Here is a 21,899-nt window from a genome sequence, read left to right on the forward strand (position 1 = left end):
AAACTTGAACAATTGACAATCGACAAAGAGAAAACATTTCAACTGTGACTGAATTTCTGAAACTGTATAAGTATGGAACTGATTGAGATTGTGAGAGAAAAGTATTTGAGATCAGATGAAACACTGTTCTGACAACTCTGTCATTTCTAACAGTTGAAAGTTAGTCCGGAGTTTCGGATAAAACATATTGTTAAAAAGTATCAGTGTTCTGGGGTAATAACAAAAAGTTTCAGAATAGCGTGAATTTCTACATTTGCGCCGCTTGAGAACTTCATTCACACGGATTCCATTCAGAATAAACATCATTAGGACTGACAAATATGAAATATATGTTTATAAGGGCCATGAAAGTTGCGGGAATGAAATGTGATTACATCCTCGGCAGAAATTCGAACTTTAAATTGGCAACTTTAACTTTAACAACTTCGTTATGAAGTTTTGTGTGCTTTCCATGCGCGTGCTAAAGCTGATATTTTTGAACATTAAACAAGGCGAAAATCTGGAACATTTTTATGCGCTCGGGGCGACTTGTTCATTCCTATCAAGTTTCACCGTGGAAGAGAAACGAGTTTCGAATTTTTCCATTAAAATTTTACTTTTAATGAATGGCAGATGGCATACTGTTGAAGTTGTTTGATGGACAGAGTAACTACTCTGAAAACTTCACAATATATTTTTAGATTCTCGAGTGAATATTCAAAAAAAATTTCATTTACACACATTATGAGGTCGTTTGAACATCGCTGGCTGGATTTAAAGTTTGAAATGTACTTACACAGTTTACAAAAAGATTTGGGGGATGTGATAGAAATGAAAACGGTATGTGAAAAATTTAAAAAATAAATAAAATAAGTGAAAAAGAATTTGACTTAAAAATAAACACTTTTGACAAAATTGTGTAGGTCATGAATATACATTTTTCTCCGATACAAACTGAAACTGGAAACTATTTCGAAACAACTTCGAAACTTTTTAAAGAAAATGTCCTTCCAAAGCAACTACTTCAACAGGAACATTGGATTAGTCGAAATATCTTTTTCCATTCCTTTGTAGTCCAATTCGTTATGGAAATGAAACAGGTATCATCCATAAGAACACTACACAATGTAATATAAGAAAGAAATCCAATATACAGGGATTTCCAAGGAAAACAAAGGAAACTCTAAGTCAGAAATAGATGTGTAATCAAAAATTTCAAAGAACATGCCTGCAGTCAGCAACTAACCCCTCTATTTTTTTCAAAAGCATGGGAGGTCAAGTGATAGATCATTTGAAAGGTCTTTTGTCCCTCTATTACTTCTGTGATTTTTCTTGAAATTAAACGTTGAACGTTTCATATAAGAAAAAACAGAAAATTCGCTGTCGCTCACTCTTTTGAGGAAATCAACAAGAGTAATATCAATTGAATCACAATCAACGGATAAAGTGTTCAAAATGACCTCCATCTAGTTCCATATAATACAGTCTACTTACGAAAGCGTTCCTTACATTATTGAAATCGGCATTCACGAATAATTCTCTGTCGCAGGTCTTCTAGGTTTGTAGAATTTATGTAATTAGTAGTAAACGTTTTTAAATGGACGACACTGTTAGTTTTTTCTGCACTGGTTGTTTTTGTTCAATTCAGTTGTCGCAGAACGAAAAGTAGATAGCTGGCCGTTGTCACTTTTCCATGAATTATTATTCAGTCATCCTTCTTCACTGTGTTCCAAAATGGTTTATTCTACTGAAGAAATAATAGAAATTGTTGCAACCTATTATCGAAATAATGAATGTGCTGTTGCGAGAATTTTTAATATGAATCATCCAGACCACAACGTGATCCATCAATATGTTAAACAGTTAATGGATAAGTTTCAAACTTCGGGTTCTGTTTACAACCAAAAACATAAAGTATCCCGTTCTGTCAGAAATGACAGAGTTGAAGTTGCAGTTTTAGGACATGAACAAATGGATAATCGACAATCTATCAGACAAATAGCTAGAGCGTCTGGTGCATCAGCTACTAGTGTTTTTCGGATTTTGAAAGCCTACAAATTCCATCCTTTCAAAATAAGGCTAGTTTAGGAATTGAACGAAGATGATCCTGATTGTCGACTTCAGTTTTGTGAGGTGTACAGCGAGAAATTGACCAATAACCCAAACCTATTAAACAATACATATTTTTCAGACAAAACTTCTTTCATGTTGAATGGTGAAGTGAATAGACATAATTGTCGTTACTGGAGTGATGTGAATCCTCATTTGGTTATGGAAACACATTCACAAACTCCACAAAAATTGAATGTCTGGACCCGCATTCTTAGTAATCATATTGTTCGACCATTCTTCATTAAAGGTAATCTAAATGGAGACACGTACTTAAGTATATAACAAGACTGTGTAGATTCTGTGATTACACAAATTTCAGAAAATGATGACAATTTAGTAGAAAATTAAATAACATTCCAGCAGGATGGTGCACCCCCACAGTTTGATATTCGAGTGAGACAGTTTTTGGACGAACGTTTTCCAATACGTTGGATCAGCAGAAGGGGTATAGTGCAGTGACCAGCTTGGTCACCTGATCTCACACCAGTGGGCTTCTTTCTGTGGATAAATCAGAAGTCGAAAGTGTATTCTACTAAGCCTACAAATCTAGAAGACCTGCGACAGATATTTCACAAACACTTTGTGTTTGTGAAATATCATCGAAATTTTTTATTTTTTTGAAGGGCTTTTTGATGCTTGATTGATGTGTGGAATATAACATCGTTCAAATGTCCGCCACGTCTTCTCTGGTGAAGCGCTTCCAAAATGTTCAATTTTGCATATCTCTGGCGCATAAATCAGGTTGAATTTACCGATGGCATGGGTTAGGTTGGCTTAAAAAACTTCCACAAGAAAAAGTCTAACGGGGTCAAATAGTACGATCTCGGTGGCCTGTTTCTCGAATTTGAGTTAAAAGAAGTTGGTAATTATCGACCTATAGTGCTCGACGTTGACAGAGATGACCTGGTCACACCAAACAGTGACTTTCTCGAGATGCATTGGACGCTCTTGGATCTCATGTGGCTTGGTATCGTACCAAATTCGACAATTTTGTTTGTTCACGTACCCTCTCATTCAGAAATGTACCTCACCGCTGATCAGTTTCCAACTGCTCCAGAGCCCATTCATCGAACATACGTCGTTATCTGTGGTCGTTTTCCTTCAGTTGGTCCTGGGTCAGTTGAATTTTGTACAGGTGCAGGTCCAAGTCATGATGCAAAATTCGCCAAGTTGTTCTCTGCCAAAGGTCGAGTTCTTGTTAGCGACGTGAAATCGACTTTCTCGGATTCTCCTGCACATACAGCGGCGACGTTTTCGGTAGATCTTGCGTTTTGGACGAGGTAAGGGTGTTGTTCAATCGTTTACTGAACCAGTGGAGTGAAATTTATTGACCACATTGTGAACAGTCCTCTCGGTAGGACGGTCAGGACGATCGTAAAATAGTTGAAGAGGGCGGTGCGAATAGAGCACCCATTTTGATAAAACAATCTTATTATGCAATATTTGCACAACAACACGTGCAAATTATCAAAGTTTGGGAGTCCCTGTTGGAAGACCCCATACAACATACTACATGAGCTGAAAGTCTCGGGCCTAACACATAGATGGCGCTAGTCTTATTGCATTTACAGCTTTTTCAGTTAGTACTAACCTTCAGATGAACAATTTCGAGATCTCATGATATTCTACTCATTAGTTTGTCAGTTATTATAATGAGAGTGACAATCCTTTTGTTATTTTCAAAACTATGGATAAAAAACAATTTTGTATTTCATGATGAGAAAAATACCGTTCATGCGAAGCAATTACTCGAAAAGTGTTATAAGAACTCCGCTTCATAAGAAACAACAATTGAACGTTGGTTTACTGATTTCAAACGTGATTGTAGAGACACCGATGATGCAGAACGTAGTGGACGTCCAAATGAGGCAGTAACACCAAAAATCATAAAAAAAATCACAAAATGGTCTTGAATTATCGAAAAGTGAAGTGGCGTGAGTTAGCCGACATTGTGAAGATATCAAAAGAACGTGTTGGTTTCATATAATGATAATAATAATAGGTCTTTATTCCCAGAATGATACAATGAATAAACGTGAACATCTACTGAAACGGGAAAGGCTGAAGATCAGCTGGTTGCATCAAAAGATGCAACCTCTGTTTTTCAATTTTGGCCAAAATATTCCATGAGTATTTGACTAAGAGAAAGCTCTGTTCAAAGTGGGTGCCGCGTGAACTCACTGTTGACCAAAAACAAGAATGAACAGTGTTTAGCCATGTTTAAACATAACAAACGGGATTTTTTTTTCCAAATACTAATAATCCCGGAAAAATAACCAATACGTATCGAATAATATTCCCAAGGCTGGGACTGGGAATGTCACCATGATATATGTAATGATTGTTTCATTTTATAGGTGCTGATGAGTTAATAAGACAGGTATCCTATTCTGGAACTTTGAACTCTGCTTTAGAGGATGAAATTGAGTGGAATTTTATATCATAACTATATGTATCATGTAGCTTTCCCATGAATGATATCTGATTCAATTCTACAATGAATGTTGTTACAGTGCCCGATTTTTAAATTGTAAATCAAGGATAGTGGATCCAGTCATTTTACTTTTTATCTGCGGAAAAATTCCTACTGACCTGAATTTTGATGTACACCTTCATTATGGCGTTATAATGAAGATGTGGAAAATCGACATTGATATCATGCCAGTTAAAAAAGTTATAAGGGTCAAAATGTCACAAAAACCAGTTTTTCGGAAATGTCTCGCGACCTATGACTAGGAGGTCAATGAAGGTCATTATAAAAATTATTACTCATACGATTATCTACAAAAAAAAAATCCTTGCATTTTTCTGTGAAGTCAACCGTTTTCGGTCTAGAGCGCTGAGAAAGCGACTACGTTTTGATGATGCACTCGTTTCCGCACCACCATTGAGGTAGAATGCAAGGCGCGTTTTTTTACATGGTTTCCCCCGTAGGCATTATCCATGAACTGTGATAAAAGGTTTTTTTTATTTCATACTCAATAATTTTTCATTTGTACTATTGAAAAATAGGGAAAAAATTTTTATATAATTTTCTTTTATATTCATTCGTAGTCGATATCCTAAAATTCAACTTCATCAAAAACTGCTGACAAAACATCGAGTGGACTTATTGCTGTATTTAAATCAACATCCTCATCATTTTCTTTACTAGTGGACTCTGCGTTCAAGCATGACTGACCACAACAATGTCCACAAGCTTTAGAACATCTCAGTCCAATTTTTTTACATCCACATTTGCCGCCACAACCTTTTGTACGATTACAAAAGATTGTGTTCAGTAGAACATCGGGTGCTGGTGGCAATAAAGTTGTTATTGGTTGCAATATATTAATTTTCAACTCCCAACTCCACTGTCCCACAAATTTTTTTCCTAGCCAGGTTTTTATTTGATAATAGTCTTGATGAATATGCTGTTGAGCTGCTGGAAAAGTGGGTGGTAATAATTGAAATTTCACAGCTGTGCTTTGTATTGTTAGTTTAGCAAAGCTGCAGTATCTGTAATTGTCAATTGAATTTTCTGATTTTGGAGTACCGTATAGCAATGTACGGTAGAAAATGTTTTCCAGCATTGACAAGGACATCTCGAGCGCAATTTTTTTGTTGGAATATTTTTGCAGAATTGTGTATTACGGGTCTTTTTTCAAACATCTTCATGACTTTAATTTTTCCTTTCCCAAAAAGTGTTGAAGTTGTGTCACATCCGGTCATAGCATATAGAAACAGAAAATTTTTCTTGCAGTGTTGATATTTGTTGAGGCTCTCAGTCGAGTATATTTTTATTTCAACATTGTTTTTTCCTGCTTTCTTAAAAAAATGAATGTAGGTTGATCAAGTATTTGTGTGCGTGCTATGAGGAATACCAATAGATCTATGTCTTCGCCAGCGATAATTGTAGTATTATTTATTGATTTTTCAATTGCTGTTTCAACTATTAAGACGTCAGCAGCATCACGTGATTATCTTGCAGTTTGTCTTAGTTGTTCCATCGCTTCGATATTTTTACTGGTATGGGAGTAACCATCAAAAATGACAACAGTATTTAATCAAAATTGTTTGGTGAATAATTGATAAATTTGTTAATGATAATATTGAATTTATCATTTTTCTGCCATACAACACGATGCATAAGAAATCCACCATCAATTATGTAAGTTGCACAAACTAATTGATAATTAATTGGCTCCAAGTATTGATATATTTTTGATTGCTGAATTTTTCTAATGCCAATAGTATCAAATGGGAAAACTTGAATACATTGATAAAAAGCAATAGAGTTGACGCCTTATATGTATACAATACCTTTGTGAGTGCATTCTACTCGCTTTCTCAGCGCTCTATTCCGAAAACGGTTGACTTTACAGAGAAATACAGGGGACATTTTTTGTAAATAATCGTATGAGAAATAATTTTTATGATGACCATTATTGACCTCCGAGATATTCGCGAAAAACTGATTTTCGTGACCTTTTGACCCTTATAACTTTTTTAGCCGGCAAGATATCAATGTCGATTTTTCACCAAAATTTAGCTTAGTAGGAATTTTTCCGCAGATTGTGGTTTAAAAAACCTAAAATGACTGGATTAATTACCGAGTTATCTGAACTCACCTCACAACGTATTATACGTTTATCACCTCTTCTTCGTAATTGTCATTCGACAAATGATATATGTCTGTCAGATGAAAGTAACAGAAATTATATCTTTTTTCGATATTTTTCTCGGAGGCTAACCTCTTGTAGAAGCACGTGCTTCGTCGCGTGCAATGGTCAATCTGTTATATGGTTAATATTTGTTTTAGTCTGTGAAGTGACCCTCGATAAGATTAAGATACCATTTCATATGAAATTGAAAGTAAAAGGAATCAGCTAGTCCTTAAAAACTATCCTTAGTTATATCGTGAAGCTGGATTTCGATGAAGAAACAGCTCGCTCGGCTCGATTAATAATCCACGTAGCAATGTTTGGAGTACAAACTAGAAAGAAAAACTTAGTTTTGGATAATTCAATGTCCATATGAAAGTAGTTGTTCCGAAAGTAGTTTTTTGATTCGCTTATTCCAATGCTTGTATGAAAGAGGGTTAATTCTTTCAGTTTGTATCTGAAAGTAACTTCTACGATTGATCTACACATCTTTGTGAAGAGTTCATTCGTAACTCAGTTGATTCCTTACTTCTTTTGGGAGTTTTCCACAATTTTTTGTTCGAAGATGAAGTAGTGAGATCCAGATAGTATTTTTGAAACTATTTGGTTGAAAAAATGTAGATAAATGGAAAATTCATAAGGAAGCTCTATTCATCAGAAATGATCCGTGGACTTACATAAATTGTATGAAGAATAAACCGAAAGTACAAGCAGAAGATATCGTTCGGGAAGAATATGATACGATAAAATATTTTGACGTATGGAAAACGTGACATGAAATATATCAGACAAAAGATCCTAGCCAGAATGACTACTGGCTATGATATACGAGAGTACTTTAAAAAATTCTTCGACTTTGTGAACAAACTAAAATATTTCGAAATAGGAATAAATGATGATGTTTTGACCATAATACGGTAAAGTCTTCCAAAAAAACGAGAACTTCATTTGTGCGATAGAGATGATTTGCATTCCCTAAAGTAGATGAAAATTTTCGAAGAACATGATTTTACGCCTACCAACCATTTAACTAACAGTTCTGATACTTTGACAGTGGAACAATCCAGACAAAAACCGCTCAATTATATTGATTTCTTTGGAGTAGGTTTCAAGAAAAATGTTTCAGATATGGTTTACGAGGATCCGAAAGTTCTGAGTGTGAAAAGATTAAATCCAGCTGAACTGTTGAGGCAAGCAACGTAGAAGCAAGGAGAGTTTTCACACATTCTAGTCCATCAATGTCAACCTGGAACAATCTTCAAATAGCCTGAATAACCTCATGGTGGTTTGAGTAGAATGCAAATTTTGAAAAAAAAAATTATAGTATTTCATCAGTTTCTACTCTTCTTTACGGACGATATTCGTCTCACTCGGAGCAAATGACACCGGTATTTCGTTGATACCGACAGAGATTTGAAACATTTTTGTTTTTCCGTCAACCGCCTGATATCCCCTTACGAAAGACAACCTTTAGAAATCGAAACTTGTGCGGGCTAAAAATTGAAGAGGTCCCATCCTTCAAGGCGCAAATCTCTAGTTTTTTCAATAATTTTTGTATTCACTGTGATAACAAGTTCAGCTATGTATTATAAATACAGGTACTTATTAGAAAATACAGTTGATGATAGAATCTAATGAACGGAGCGTCGAATTGTAAATTGGTTAACGCCAGATTATAACAAATATGAAACTTTTATAGGGGTTATATTTTTAGAAGTGATTAATTTTTGGGAATGAAAGTTTTTGGCTTTCTACTACACCATCTTGATACAAAAAAGAAGGATGAGGGAGTCTTCCAAAGAAAGGAAGGAAGTAACTCTATACATGGATGTGTAGATCATGCAAAGAAGTAACTTTCAGACAAACTGAAAAAAAGTTCTCCTGAAACAGCTAGTTTCATACAATTCAATGTTTATATGAAAGTAGCTGTTTCAGGAGGACTTTCTTTCAGTTTGTCTGAAAGTTACTTCTTTGCATTATCTACACATCCATGTATAGAGTTACTTTCTTCCTTTCTTTGGAAGACTCCCTCATAAACATTGAGTTATATGAAAGTAGCTGTTTCAGGAGGACTTCCTTTCAGTTTGTCTGAAAGTTACTTCTTTGCATGATCTACACACCAATGTATAGAGTTACTTCCTTCCTTTCTTTGGAAGACTCCCTCATCCTTCTTTTTTGTATCAAGATGAAGTAGTAGAAAGCCAAAAACTTTCTTTCCCAAATATGGAACTGTATTTTAAGTTTCTCTGCTTTTTTATTATATAATTCGAAGCGGAGGAAGTAGAGCCAAAACACCAAATTCGACAATTCAAGTTTTTGGCAAATATTTCGAAAACTACCAGTGATATTCTCGATCTGAAAATGATTATTCTAATTCCTCGAAATGAAATACGTTTGTTCAATTCAAACAACCTTTCAGGTCATCTAAGTTGATATAATTATCATACATATATGGTTAATAAAATCAACTACTCAATTATTTTTTTTCTTTTTTGTCCACAAATTCCATTTCACTTTTCAGTGAAATTCATTTCTATAAATATCTCGAAATTCATGTCTTATGTTTTCGTAATAAATTCTTTGAAATTTCCCAACGCCCAACGAGTATCTCATCGCCTAAAAGCTTTCGAATGCTTTTAATTATTCAGAATACGATTTCATCTTATTCTGGATCTAAACCGACTGAAACTGAGTGGAAAGTCTTTGAAACACATCTGGCAGCGGTTATAAAATATGTAAGGTTTCGCCGAAAAATGTCTTTACTCTATAAAGAGTCACCTTTTGAAAAAAAATGTCTCAAGCAAAATGAATATTCTATTACCCATCTTCAGAATTATATTCTTTTTCTAACATAGAAATGATTGTATGGTTGATCAAAAGAGTTTTTAGAAAGTGAAAATGTTTAATGTGTGACAAGTTTCATTTTGAACAGGATACCATTATTATACCATTATTATTTATTTAGTCACCATAGGGAAAAATACTGAAAATGAAAAAGGAGAGTAAAAACAGTTTTACACAATCTTAACTCCATAGACTCCTGAGCTATTAGCCCAATGGTACTGATTCTCAGTGAAACATATTCGTAACATATTTTCATCTTCGTTTCGATCTCTTTCTGGTCACTGAACAAAAACTGGGCTTCCAATACAATTTTTTCCAGCAAAGGAAACCTTGGAGGAATGATGGTATTTCAATTTCGAAAAATCTTTTTCTGTTTCATGAGTTAGAAAGCACTTAAGGTAATCAGTTGTCACACCCCTACGAACGACAACCCTCAGAAGGCGAAACTTGTGCGAGCTAAGGACTAACGAAGTCTTACCTTCTAATGTGTGATTTCTAACACGGGTTGGACGATAGCAAGTAAAAATCTATCGCTCAGCCTGCGGCTTGATCCACCGGCTCACACTTCGGTCGAATGAGTGAGTGAACAAATCACCCACGTCGAATGACCTCTGGCTAGCGAGCTACCTAACATGAATAGTAATGTGCTATTTATCAAAAAACATAAGGTGACTCAACCAATTCAGATATATTCCAATAAATTGATGGATGTAGCCATATTACTACGTGGTAGGAGATCATTATGAAAAATGAGAAATGAAAACTTCTTGAGTTTGGAGTGTTTACATGACAGAATGGTACTGGATACAGCCTGTAAAATCGTCAGGAGTTCGGATCTCCTTCTCTGAATGGTCCGTGACCATGAGAGAGCAGGAATTGGAGCATTTCTCTTTAGGGCAGCTGCCCGAGCAGCTGATGAACTCGGTATACTGTCACAGAGTTGGAACCCGTTCAGCAAAAAGCTCAGATAAAAGCCGCAGAGATCACCTTACCTCTGCGGAAACACAAGGATAAGCTAATGCATGGGGTCTTCTGTCTGTTTATCTGTTTTTCCGTTAATCAGCTGTCGCCCTCATACGAACGACAACTCTCAGAAGCTGAGAAACTTGTGCGAGCTAAGGACTAACGAGGTCTTACCTTTCAACGTGTCATTTCTAACACGGCCGCGAGACGCCCGAAACCCTAATGCACTTGCTATCAGCATGTCCAGCATATGCGGTCTCGGCCTATATCCATTGACATAACGCGACATAAGGCAGAAATCTTAGCAGCACAGATGCAGAAGGCTGTCATTCTTGGGTCACTGCGATCGCTCAGGGCACATGATTCTTGGACCCAATGATCACTTACAACACGGTGTGGGGAGTGGTCATTGGTTGATAATGCTGGCGCGCCCTCTTGACTGTATCGGGGCTTCGGGGGATAGGGTCTGACCAGCGCACAGTACGGCAAAAAAAATAATAATAAGTTTATTGCCCATCAAAATACAAGATAATAATAGAAAACAAAATACAAGAGAGAGAAAAATAAAAACACTTTGTATTTGATTGCAAATGGATTTTGGTTCAGACCGCGAATTTGCATTCGCGTCTGCTCTTCCACCAATGCCGAAAATGTATAAAAGTAAATAAATGAGGGCTTGAAGAGAAGAAACGAAGAAAGAAAAGAAAAAGAAGGAATGAAAGGAGAAGGTAATATAAAGATATATGAATAGCTAAAACCTTTTTCAGGATTCTCGCCGCGGACCTAGTTATTCTGAATGCTGAACAGATGCTGTTTAAACCTACTTTTGAAAACAGTTTCTGACATGTTGAAATTATTGTTTTCCCATTTATGGAGATAATTTATTGTGGAGAAGATATTATAGGGAAAAGATCGTTTGAATATTTCCTTTTTATATACAGGAATGTTTAGCACTGTCTTTTTACGCAAATTCAGGTTATGGATATCTATTCTATAAAACAAATGTTCATATAAGTAGGGAGGATTCCTATATTTGAATATTTTAAATAATATACATGTTGCATGAAGACGTCTACGATTAAACATATTCAACCACGTCAAATCTGCTAATTTGTGTGAAATTCTGGACCTTCTTCTGATACCAAATAATATTAACCTGATTCAAGAGTTTTGAACTTTTTGTATGCGACACCTATCGTTCTTGTCTAAACATGGATGATAAACAGCGTCAAAGTGGTTGAAATGACATAAAACTAATTAATCACATAGCATTTTTTTGACATCTACTTTCAAATATTGTCCGTGGGGATATATGAGTTTCAATGATGAACAAGCAATTTTAAGTTTGTAGGTTATATGTTCATGAAATCTCAGTTTATGTTTTTATGTTTATGTTTATTTTTTATACCACTTCATACAAGTTTTAATTCTCACTTTTCAGATATATTTCTTTCTGACCAACGTATCATGCTTTTTAGGTTCAATGAAGGAGAAGAAGACAATGAAGTGAAAAAACAAAAAATGTCATTCCTCATTTGGTAATATTTTTGCTGTTTTATATCAAAATCATAATGATCTGAATTCTTTTTAGAATCACCTGGAATGAACAAGATTCGACAATGAAGTTCATGATATAATAAAACAAATATTGAACAAAGTGGTCAACCTTTTCCTTGGAGTTTCGTTAAAATACCGCCGGTTCATATCGATACAAATATTCATCAAAAGAAAACACATCTTGATGGATATGAATGATATAACTCTACGTCGAACGATCTTGTGAGTGTTGAAATAGGTAGGTATAGAAATTTGTCTGTGTAACAGAGTGAAAATGGTTTGCAAGCGGAACATTTTGATGAAGTACCATTGATGAAATCCTTTTCGAAAAAGAATGCTCACTCAGATTTATTGGTGAATTATATAATGAATGTGAAAAAAATGAAGAGTCATATAACAACTGAATTTCTACCAAATCAATAAGCATGGATTTAACAATAAACGATATCTTCCACATCGTCTTACCTTCCGTCACTCCTACCCTGAAATGATTTGGCAATATAACAAGATCCACTTCTATACTAACACATACATATAGGGCGTTCCAACGAAAACTTGACCCTCCCTTTAAGTCAGAAACGGACGTGTAATCGAAAATTTTGAAGAACACGTCAATATTCATTTCTAGGGGGACTAATTCTGATATGGAAATCATACCCGAAACTTCACCCCCCTATGGTCAGCAACTACCCCCTTATTTACCATGATTGTTCTGACTTCGGACATCTTCAATAATGTAAGGAATACTTTCAAAAGCAGACTTTATTATTGTATGGAACTGGATGGAGGTTATTTTGAACACTTTATCCGATGATTATATTGGCATTGATATTACTCTTGTTGATTTCCTCCGTTTTTTCTCATATGAAACGTTCAACATTTAATTTCTCAATAACGAATGGATTAATTTCAAAACAAAAATCACAGAAGTGATAGAGGGATAAAAGACCCTTCAAATGATGTATCAATTGACCCTCTATGCCATTGAAAAAAATAGGAGGGGTAGTTTCTGACCGTAGGGCGATGAAGTAAGTTTCGGGTATTATTTCCATATCAGAATTAGTCCCTTTAGAAATAAAGATTGACATGTTCTTTGAAATTTTCGATTACACGTCCGTTTCTGACTTACAGGGGGGTTCAAGTTTTTTTTGGAACGCACTGTATATTTAGCCAGGAGAAAAAAATAAAACTTGCAATTATGCAATTATGAAAGTTATAATAGCGGTGGAACATGAAGGTCGTTAAAAGTAAGCCAGAATGAATACCGACTATACATCAGAAAAAGAACATCAACAGGATTGAAACTGTCAGAACACGCGTTGAAATCTTATGGAGACCATCGAGTCGGATGGAATAATAAGCAATGAACCACATACTGAACCAGCTTATATTCTTCTAATTGAGGATAAATACATATCAACCGGCTCTTCAGAAATAGATATACTTGAGTTGAAGATAGATATGGAAAGTGTCAGAATTACAACGAATTGATAACTGAGAGCATATTTTACTACATCGAATGTTTTGAAAATCTCTAATAATTTTGACATATTCGAAATCTCTTTTCACATCTGTAGGAGTGAAGTGTCAATTCTTAGCTTTTCTGTATGAAAAAAATTATACACGATTGAGTTGCTGACAAACAGCACATTTTCCTTTGTGAAAGGTCTCACGGGGTCAAATCGCATTATCTCGGTGGCCAGTTCACATCACCTCCACGTGAGATGACGATGTCCTCGAATCGCTCGTGCAGAATATCCAATGTGGCATGAGTTGTGTGGCACGTAGCGCTGTCCTGTTAAAACCACATGTCGTTGGTTACCAGTTCATGCAATTCAGGCCAAAAGAAATTGGTAATCATTAAACTACAGTGCTCGCCGTTGATAGTGTGACCATTCGTCGTGTACCCATTCATCCAGTAATGGGGTTCATCGCTGATGATATGATTTTTCGATGGAATTAAGAGTCACTTGCCAACTGTTTCAGATCCCATTTCTGGATCAGTAAAATTTTGTACGGGTGCAAGCCCAAGTCACGACGCAAAATTTTTCAAGTTAAGATCTGCGATGTTTTCGGCAGATCTTTCGTTTTGTAGACATACGGATATTGGTCGATCGTTCAATGAACCAGTGGTCTCAAATTTATTCATCACATTGCGAATAGTCCCCTCGGTTGGACGATTATGGCGACCGTAAAATTGGCAAGGAGTGTGGTACTTTGCCCGATCAGAGCACCCATTTTTATAAATCAATTTTCATTATTGGCACGTATTGTTGGAAGCTATATCCGCCCATGATGATTTGGCAAAATAGACTGGGTAAACGACAACTAATTTGACAGATGTAGCTTCAACAAGTTAGCCGTTATCACTTGTTCGAAAGTAACTGTTGGAAGACCCGTTACAATGAATTCACGACTGATTGATCGAAGTGAATTGAAAGTTAGGCTGTGTGAAATCTTCCATTATTTTTTTTCAATTGTTAAATATCAACATTCCCAAAGAACGATAATAAAACTCTGACTCCATGAAAATTCAATTTTTCAATATTTTTGGGTAGGAATTTTCTGCATATATTCTTTTTTATTCATTGATTTATTCTGCATAAACGTCTGTCGGATATAATTCAATACCCAGCGAGACATTAGCCAGAGAAGTAGTTGTTTTCCGGTAGGCATTTACCAGGACCCAATATGTTTATTAGGTTAGGTTAGGTTAGGTTAGGTCCAGAGTGAGTGTCCACCTATTCACACTCGACCAAATATACCCAGCTTCTTAACGAAGCCAGGCAATTGCACCATAAGTGATCAATGGTCTGATAATCATCATATGAATCCATAGAATTTGTTTGGAACCTTAATTCCAAGTTCTTCGATATGTGCATAGGGACAGTAGGACAGTAAAATTATTTCCAATTCAGCGTTCCAGGTGAGTTTTTTATCAAGGACAATGTCTTTGATAAAATTCCATATGGAATGATGTCACCATTGAGGGAAAGCGGCGTTAGAACACCAAACAAAAAATATTGGAAATTTCCAAAGAACGGGAAAAGAAATAGCTGTCAACTCTTTTTACAAATATGTGCACATCATGTATACGAGTTTCTTTCACATATAAACTGAAAACAAATTATTCTTTTTTCACATGTTTTATAATAGCTTCACCTGTATGTATGTATGTTTGTTTGTAACTCTCCTTTTCATTCCATATGGGGATCTGTATTTAACAGAATTATCAACATTATTGCTTGATCTATTTGCGGGCATATGACGACCTCCATGATATGATTTGAACTCACTTTACATGTATATTCTTCATTTGAAGAAAGTGTTTTTTTCAACACGCTTTTATTAGCTTCACCTGTATGTATGTGTGGATGAAGGTTTGTTTGTTTCTTTGTAACTCTAAAGCTCGAGATCTGTATTTGACAGAATTATCGACATTATTGCTTGATCTATTTGCGGGTAGATGGCGCTATACTTACATAACCTTCTTGATATAATTCGAACTCACTTTACTTGTATTTCTTCATTTGAAAAAAATATTTTTTTTCATTAACACGTGCACGTGCTGCCTTATTTGTAACCCTCCTTTGCGCGCCTGCTGCCTTGGGCTTGGAAAGTATCAATGTTCATTTTTCCTAAACATTATACGGCTGATTGATCCCAAAGTTTAGATAAAATAAATGTATATAATAAAAAATATATAATAAGACTAAACAACGCTCTTTTATAGCATAAAACTAAAAAATGAAAAATAAATATGGTTTGAAATACTCAAAAACACGCTTTCAAAGAACATCGAACTAAAAAGTTAAAAATATTTCTTTAAATGAGCTTAAAACAATAACGAACAAAAAATACTAGTATTATTATGAAAAAAGTGTTGGCGTTTTGTGCCATATTTTTTGTATATCAAGTGCCCATCGATTTTTTCACAATAATACTAATATTTTTCGTTCGTTATTGTTTCAAGCTTACTGAAAAAAATATCTTTAACTTTTCAGTTCGATGTCCTTTAAAAGCGTGTTTTTTAGTTTTTTAAACTATATTTATTTTCATTCAATGAATATTCGTACAGTATGTGATAGTTGAATTCATATACATCTGAACAAATACTCCGAAATCCACTATATGAAGAAAGACTGCCATAATTGTAACTTCGAGGAAATGAATCATTAAAATAACAAATGAACAATTTAGCTACGTGCTTTTCTCATTATGACGTGTGAATGATATATTTTATCTTTGTTTTGATGACGACTAATATTGTATCATAAATACCAGACATTTATCTCTTTAGAAATGACCTATCAATAGATTTCAATTTGCCAACCTGAACGTTCCAGCCCAATATCAAAACAAACAGGGTGTCACATTTTGGAAGATATTCAGAAATGAGTTTTATTTTAATAGGAAAGAGAGAGAAGAAAAGAGGGGGAGAAAGAAAAGTTTTCTTTGAATGAATGAACTCAACTAGTGTATGACTATTACTGGACTTTTTGCCCAACACCGAATCGTTATTTTTAACTCGACCTCGACCCGTGTTTCGATCACCAAGTGATCATCTTCAAGAGACGGAAGTTTTATCTTCCTCCTCTTTATTAATTACCCAATTGCTACTCTCCTCTAATTTTCTTCAGGCCCTTTATGAAGAATGGAATCCCCGATTCCGGTGACTACACCAATTGCCACCATATCTGTGTGACTACCATAGTGTTTTTTAGGAGAACTAAGTGGATATATAAAGAAAAACAATACAACGACGAAAATTATTTATGATATTCGTGTAGAAAACGTTTTACAAACTTTCATGATCTCTTTGATACTTCAGTTGGTTAGTTAATGTGTTAGTGGAGGATTAATCTTGAAACTGAATTTTGAACCAGTTAACCTAGATGCTTGATGAATGAAATCAATTTGAATACATAATGGCGCCACAAATTCTGGGGTCTTATAAGCGGAATACGATAAACAAAATTACATCATCATCAAAATCATCAAAATTACAGATACCTCGGCCTTGGTACGACGGCCGGATATAAATCTAAATATCATTGGGGGATAATTTAGGAAGGGGATAGGTAATTTTCACAGGGAATAATCTATATATGAATAAGTATGCGTGTATTGAATACAATGTTCATTTGAAATGTACTGATGTTCGAAACAAACACTGTTTTCAAATCACCATCCAAATTAAAGTCTTACAGAGATAAAGCTGTATTATTTCATTTTTCACTTATACTGTTTGCGAAACAATCTGAACACAAAAAACCCGTTTTTGCCAATTTTCTTTTGTAGATTGTACGGTAGTACTTCAAATGAATCATATTCAGAATGCTGGCACCTACTCAAAGTATAAATTGTTAATTTTGTTCATTTGCATACAAGTTACGGTTAGTTAAACAAATAGACGTCAAGTAGTACCCTTCTTCAGTTCAGACACTGTAATTAACGTGAGGTACAGACAGAGAAATCTACTTTAAGTAATGCCATTCTTAGAAATGGTTTGTATGTTTGAAGGGACTAATGGAATTGGTGGTAGCGTTGTTAAAACTTTGAACCGATACCGATTCTATGTGTGAATGATGAAATTTTGAAAGGGTCTTTTCTGTGCCTGCCTTCAGATAGAGAACACGTGGTTGTGATTTAAGTAAAATTTGTGAGAGTCATCCATAAGACTAAATTATTTCTTTTGAGGTATTCATATATATCGATATGAAATTGTTAATTTCAAATAATCGTAGAGTCATCAGGATTTTTTACAGTTTTTTTGTATTATAGTTCGGTCAGGCAAAATAATAAAAAGCATACGAACTTAAAAATCATAGTTCAAAAATATCGAAAAACAAGAACCACTAATAGCATAAAAACTGGAATAATGTTGACCTAACGAATTTATGTTCAATAGTGAGATTTCAGCATTTTCATCAATTCATTTTGGAGGTAGGGATGCAAAACCCTACTGAAACTCTCAAGTGAACCGTATTTGTTGTTTTATTGGTATTCTTGAAGTGTCTCCTATTCCTATGTAACTGAGTTAGTCTACAGAGACAAGTGTTGAAAATTTTTTGAAGGTGGTATGAAAAGCTTCGATTTGGTAACCCTTTTCAGCACTAAAAATTGAATCTCTACAATATATCAAGGACTGACCTGCGCCCTTGTCCCGAACATGTACTGTTTTCTTGCTCTAGATCGAAAAACGAGTGAGGGAACGGTACAGAATATACTCATTTTTACTCTGACACATACTTCTTTCGTGTGTTTTTCACTTCTGAAACCATATCAGGCAATTGGTTCCTTAGTAATCAATTATAGGGACGGTTCTCAAATGATTTATCAATTCTATCGAGCCTTCGTCTGCCTTCAGATATAAAATATATTTTTGATTATCTTTCTGTTTCTTTCCAGAATCATTGATGTATCTGTATCTGTAGAGTAGGAAGGGTGACTGTAAGGCCACATGTGACCCATTGTACATCCTCCCGAGGAGTTGTCCTCCTAGGTCATCTCCATCCTGTCCTTTCCAGGAAGGTGGGCAGGCCACTAGGAGACATCTCCTTTATACCGGCAGGTGTAGGCAAGACTCGCCGAACACACACTCTCTTATTGACGATAACTCCGGGTACTCGTTCACGACGTGCCTGACAGTCTAATCTTCCTCTTCACACATCCTGCATAGAGGTGTGTCTACTAGCCCCATATTATGTAGGTGTTTCCTTAGTTGACAGTGGCCAGTCAAAAATCCTACTGTTAAGCGGAGATTTTTTCTGGTCATGGCCAGATATTTCTTTAGCGTTAGCTTTCCAGGGTTGCCCAGGGTGATCCTGGCAAAATTGCATCCTTTGATTCCACCCCCATCTCTGTGTATCATTTGACTTGTTTCGCAATTGTTGAAGTTATCGTGCCGTAGGTGCCACTGGCACTGGCATCTACATTCTTACTCCAGCCGCTTCTTTGGCTTGAGAGTCGCTAATGCGATTACCTTTACTCCTGTCGTGCCCTTCAACCCACCTAGGGATAATCATTGTTGTTTATCGGAAAGTTAAAGTATGCCCCGTAGATACCAATTGGTATAAAATTTTATTTCCATTTAGTGTAGCAAGCCTTTGAACGATATCTGATTCAATTTTATAACAAATGTTTGGAATACAAACTGAATAGAAAAAAGTTTTTTTATTCAATGTTCATATAGAAGTAGTTGTTTCAAAAGTATTTTTCTTCCGTATAATTCAATGTTTATATAAAAGTAACTGTTTCGGGAGGGTTTTTCCTTTCAGTTTTCGTCTGAAAGTTACTTCTTTGCATGATCTTCACATCTTTGTTTGGGGTTAATTTTTTGAAATGTATTGCTTTATTCAGTTCTTTGGCAGATTCCCATATTTGTATGTATTGAAATTGAGAAGAAGAAAGACAAAACTTTTCCCAAAAATTATTCTCTCTTTAAAATATACTTTCAATTTAAATTATCAAGCTGGTTCGTTACTTTATTGCACCCAAAACGAAAAGTGTTCCTCCGAATTATCTTCAACGTTTTCCGATAATTCTCTTTGTAAATATCATGTAATGTGCCCTGATATTATTTTGTTTCGTTCGCTCCTCAGTGGTGCCTCCCGGTTGGAATGAACCACCCTGTTCATTTCTGTATCAAAACACCGACAGAGAGAGCAGCACTTCGTTCAATTCGTCTTCAGCGCATCAACACAAACGATGACAAACCATTCTTTATTCGGTACCCACGAAAACATTACGGGTTTCGAAAGTGTGAAATATTTTCTTATCCCAGAAATAATGACTCCTAATACGGAAGTCGATCATATTTCTAATGGAGACCTTGAGTTTCTGGAAGTTCCCGAAGTTTCGACTGATCCTGATAAGTGTCTCTCTCTTGCTGACAAGCAGCCTAGGAAGTGGTATCAGATGACCGTTGTCTGGTTGTACTTGTTCACTGTGTTGGTTGTTTTTGGTGTGTCAATTTTTGCTACTGTGTGGAAGGTTGAGCAGGTTCGGATTGAAGCGGAGAAAAGAAGAAACCAGACTGAATCCCAGAAATACTCACATGGGCAAGGGTTCCTTCATTAGCGCTGGTGTGTTCATGAACTTATGGATTCGATTGCAATAATTTAAGATTCACATAACTGATCGGTATTATATAAATATTCAATGTATTTGAAGTTTTTTCAATGTGCAATTTTGAAATGTGATTTGAAATATTCAATATAGAAATTTGAAATTACCATTGGTTTTCCCTGTTACTGCTTAACGTAGGTTTTATACTTTCAAATTTTCAACTCTTTGATTTATGTAATGATTTATAGAATAATGAATTTCAATGAGGAAATTTCAATAGTAGCAATTGGACATTACATAATAATATTAGAGATTGTACTATCTTTTCCAGCTAAACTTTAAAAAAATGTTAATTATCAATTATAGCACTCAGTGACCTATTTAAATTGCAAGAAACTACTAGCCTACAGCTAGTAGTACACCTCTTTATTTTATTATTTTTCTATTACCGAATCTAATGAAAGGTGATTCAATTATAGCACCATAACTCTGAATGTTTCACCTGCAATAACTGTAAAAAAAGTATTAACTATTTATTGATATAGTTGTGTTCTATATGAATTATCATTATCATCATTATTATCAGTATTATTATTCAGTATATTATCAGTAAATTATTTCACTTGTTATTTATTATATGCTAGGATCGAATATTGAATGGTGAGGCCTCCTTAATCCTCAGCTCGAACAAGTTTGGAATTCTGCGGGTTGTTATTCGTGAAGGGGCATCATTTGGTTGAAAAAACATATTGTTTCAACAATTAACCTAATAAAAAGTTGACTGAAAGATTGTGGAAATAAGAAAAAAAACTCATTATAAGTTATTAAATTGTTTTTTTGAATTCCGAACGCTTCATTTCAGTTTTTGAAACTAGTCACATTTTCCCATGAAATTAAATGTTTCGATCAAAACACGCATACATAAAAGAAATGTGTGAAAATGAATTGAAAATGAATGTGTTCAAATAAAATCGTAATGAATGATTTAAAAACCATCAGGTAGATACTTACAATATAACTATTTGAAATGTGAAAATTGATATATTTAATTGAATTGGGCCTTTCTTTTTCTTGCTACCCGTGCATCAATGCAATTATGCATTTTATTATTTGTAGGTATTGGTCGAATGAAGATTTTGAAATTACAATTGATTAGAGACAAAACAGAAAACGCACCTTTCACAGTGATATTCAGATTTAGGTATCTTAAATTTCCTGTTGTTTGGAAAAATCAACCACGAGCAAAATTAACAAATCATGAATAACTCGATCAGAATTCATGAGACAAATAAGTGCTGAAAAAAATTGAGTTTTTCGTTTCACTTTTGAATGTTTATTATATAATATTTATTTGCAGTCAATTGCTCCAACAGCATCAAAATTAAACATGAAAACTATCTTATTTGAATCTGTTTACTTTTTCCTCACCAGAAGACGCGCGTTTCACTAATCAATTCGCTTCATCAGGAGATCACTAAAACCTGACGAAGGCAAGCAACTTGGTTAGCGAAATACTAGTCAAGAGACTGTTTTTTTTTTCTGATGCTGAAAAAGTGTTTTTAATAGATTTGTTTCACGACAGACGTTTCAAACTCTACTTATAATGTTGTTTGAGTACGTTATTGATTGATCCATTGATTAATTAAAGCATACAATCAGTAATAAGTATTTACTATTCATTCATTTCAATACAAATTTATTCAATGTAATTAGTATTTGCACATGATGATT

The 21,899-nt window shown here is 34.9% G+C and overlaps 1 protein-coding gene and 1 long non-coding RNA gene across 3 annotated transcripts in view; one reads left to right on the forward strand and one right to left on the reverse strand.

Moving 5' to 3' along the window:
* Dscam4 (Down syndrome cell adhesion molecule 4) overlaps positions 1-21,899 on the reverse strand; it is a 585,723-nt gene that overhangs the window by 146,975 nt on the left and 416,849 nt on the right. The window lies entirely within an intron of this gene.
* LOC141484933 (uncharacterized) lies at positions 11,984-12,552 on the forward strand. The gene is made up of 2 exons (XR_012466884.1): positions 11,984-12,079; positions 12,133-12,552. It is a non-coding gene; the product is annotated as an uncharacterized lncRNA (long non-coding RNA).

The sequence above is a fragment of the Leptinotarsa decemlineata genome, unplaced genomic scaffold, assembly GCF_025532065.1.
Source record: "Leptinotarsa decemlineata unplaced genomic scaffold, Ldec_3_MD MMD2_tig00026299_RagTag_RagTag, whole genome shotgun sequence".
NCBI classification, from domain to species: Eukaryota; Metazoa; Arthropoda; class Insecta; order Coleoptera; family Chrysomelidae; genus Leptinotarsa; species Leptinotarsa decemlineata.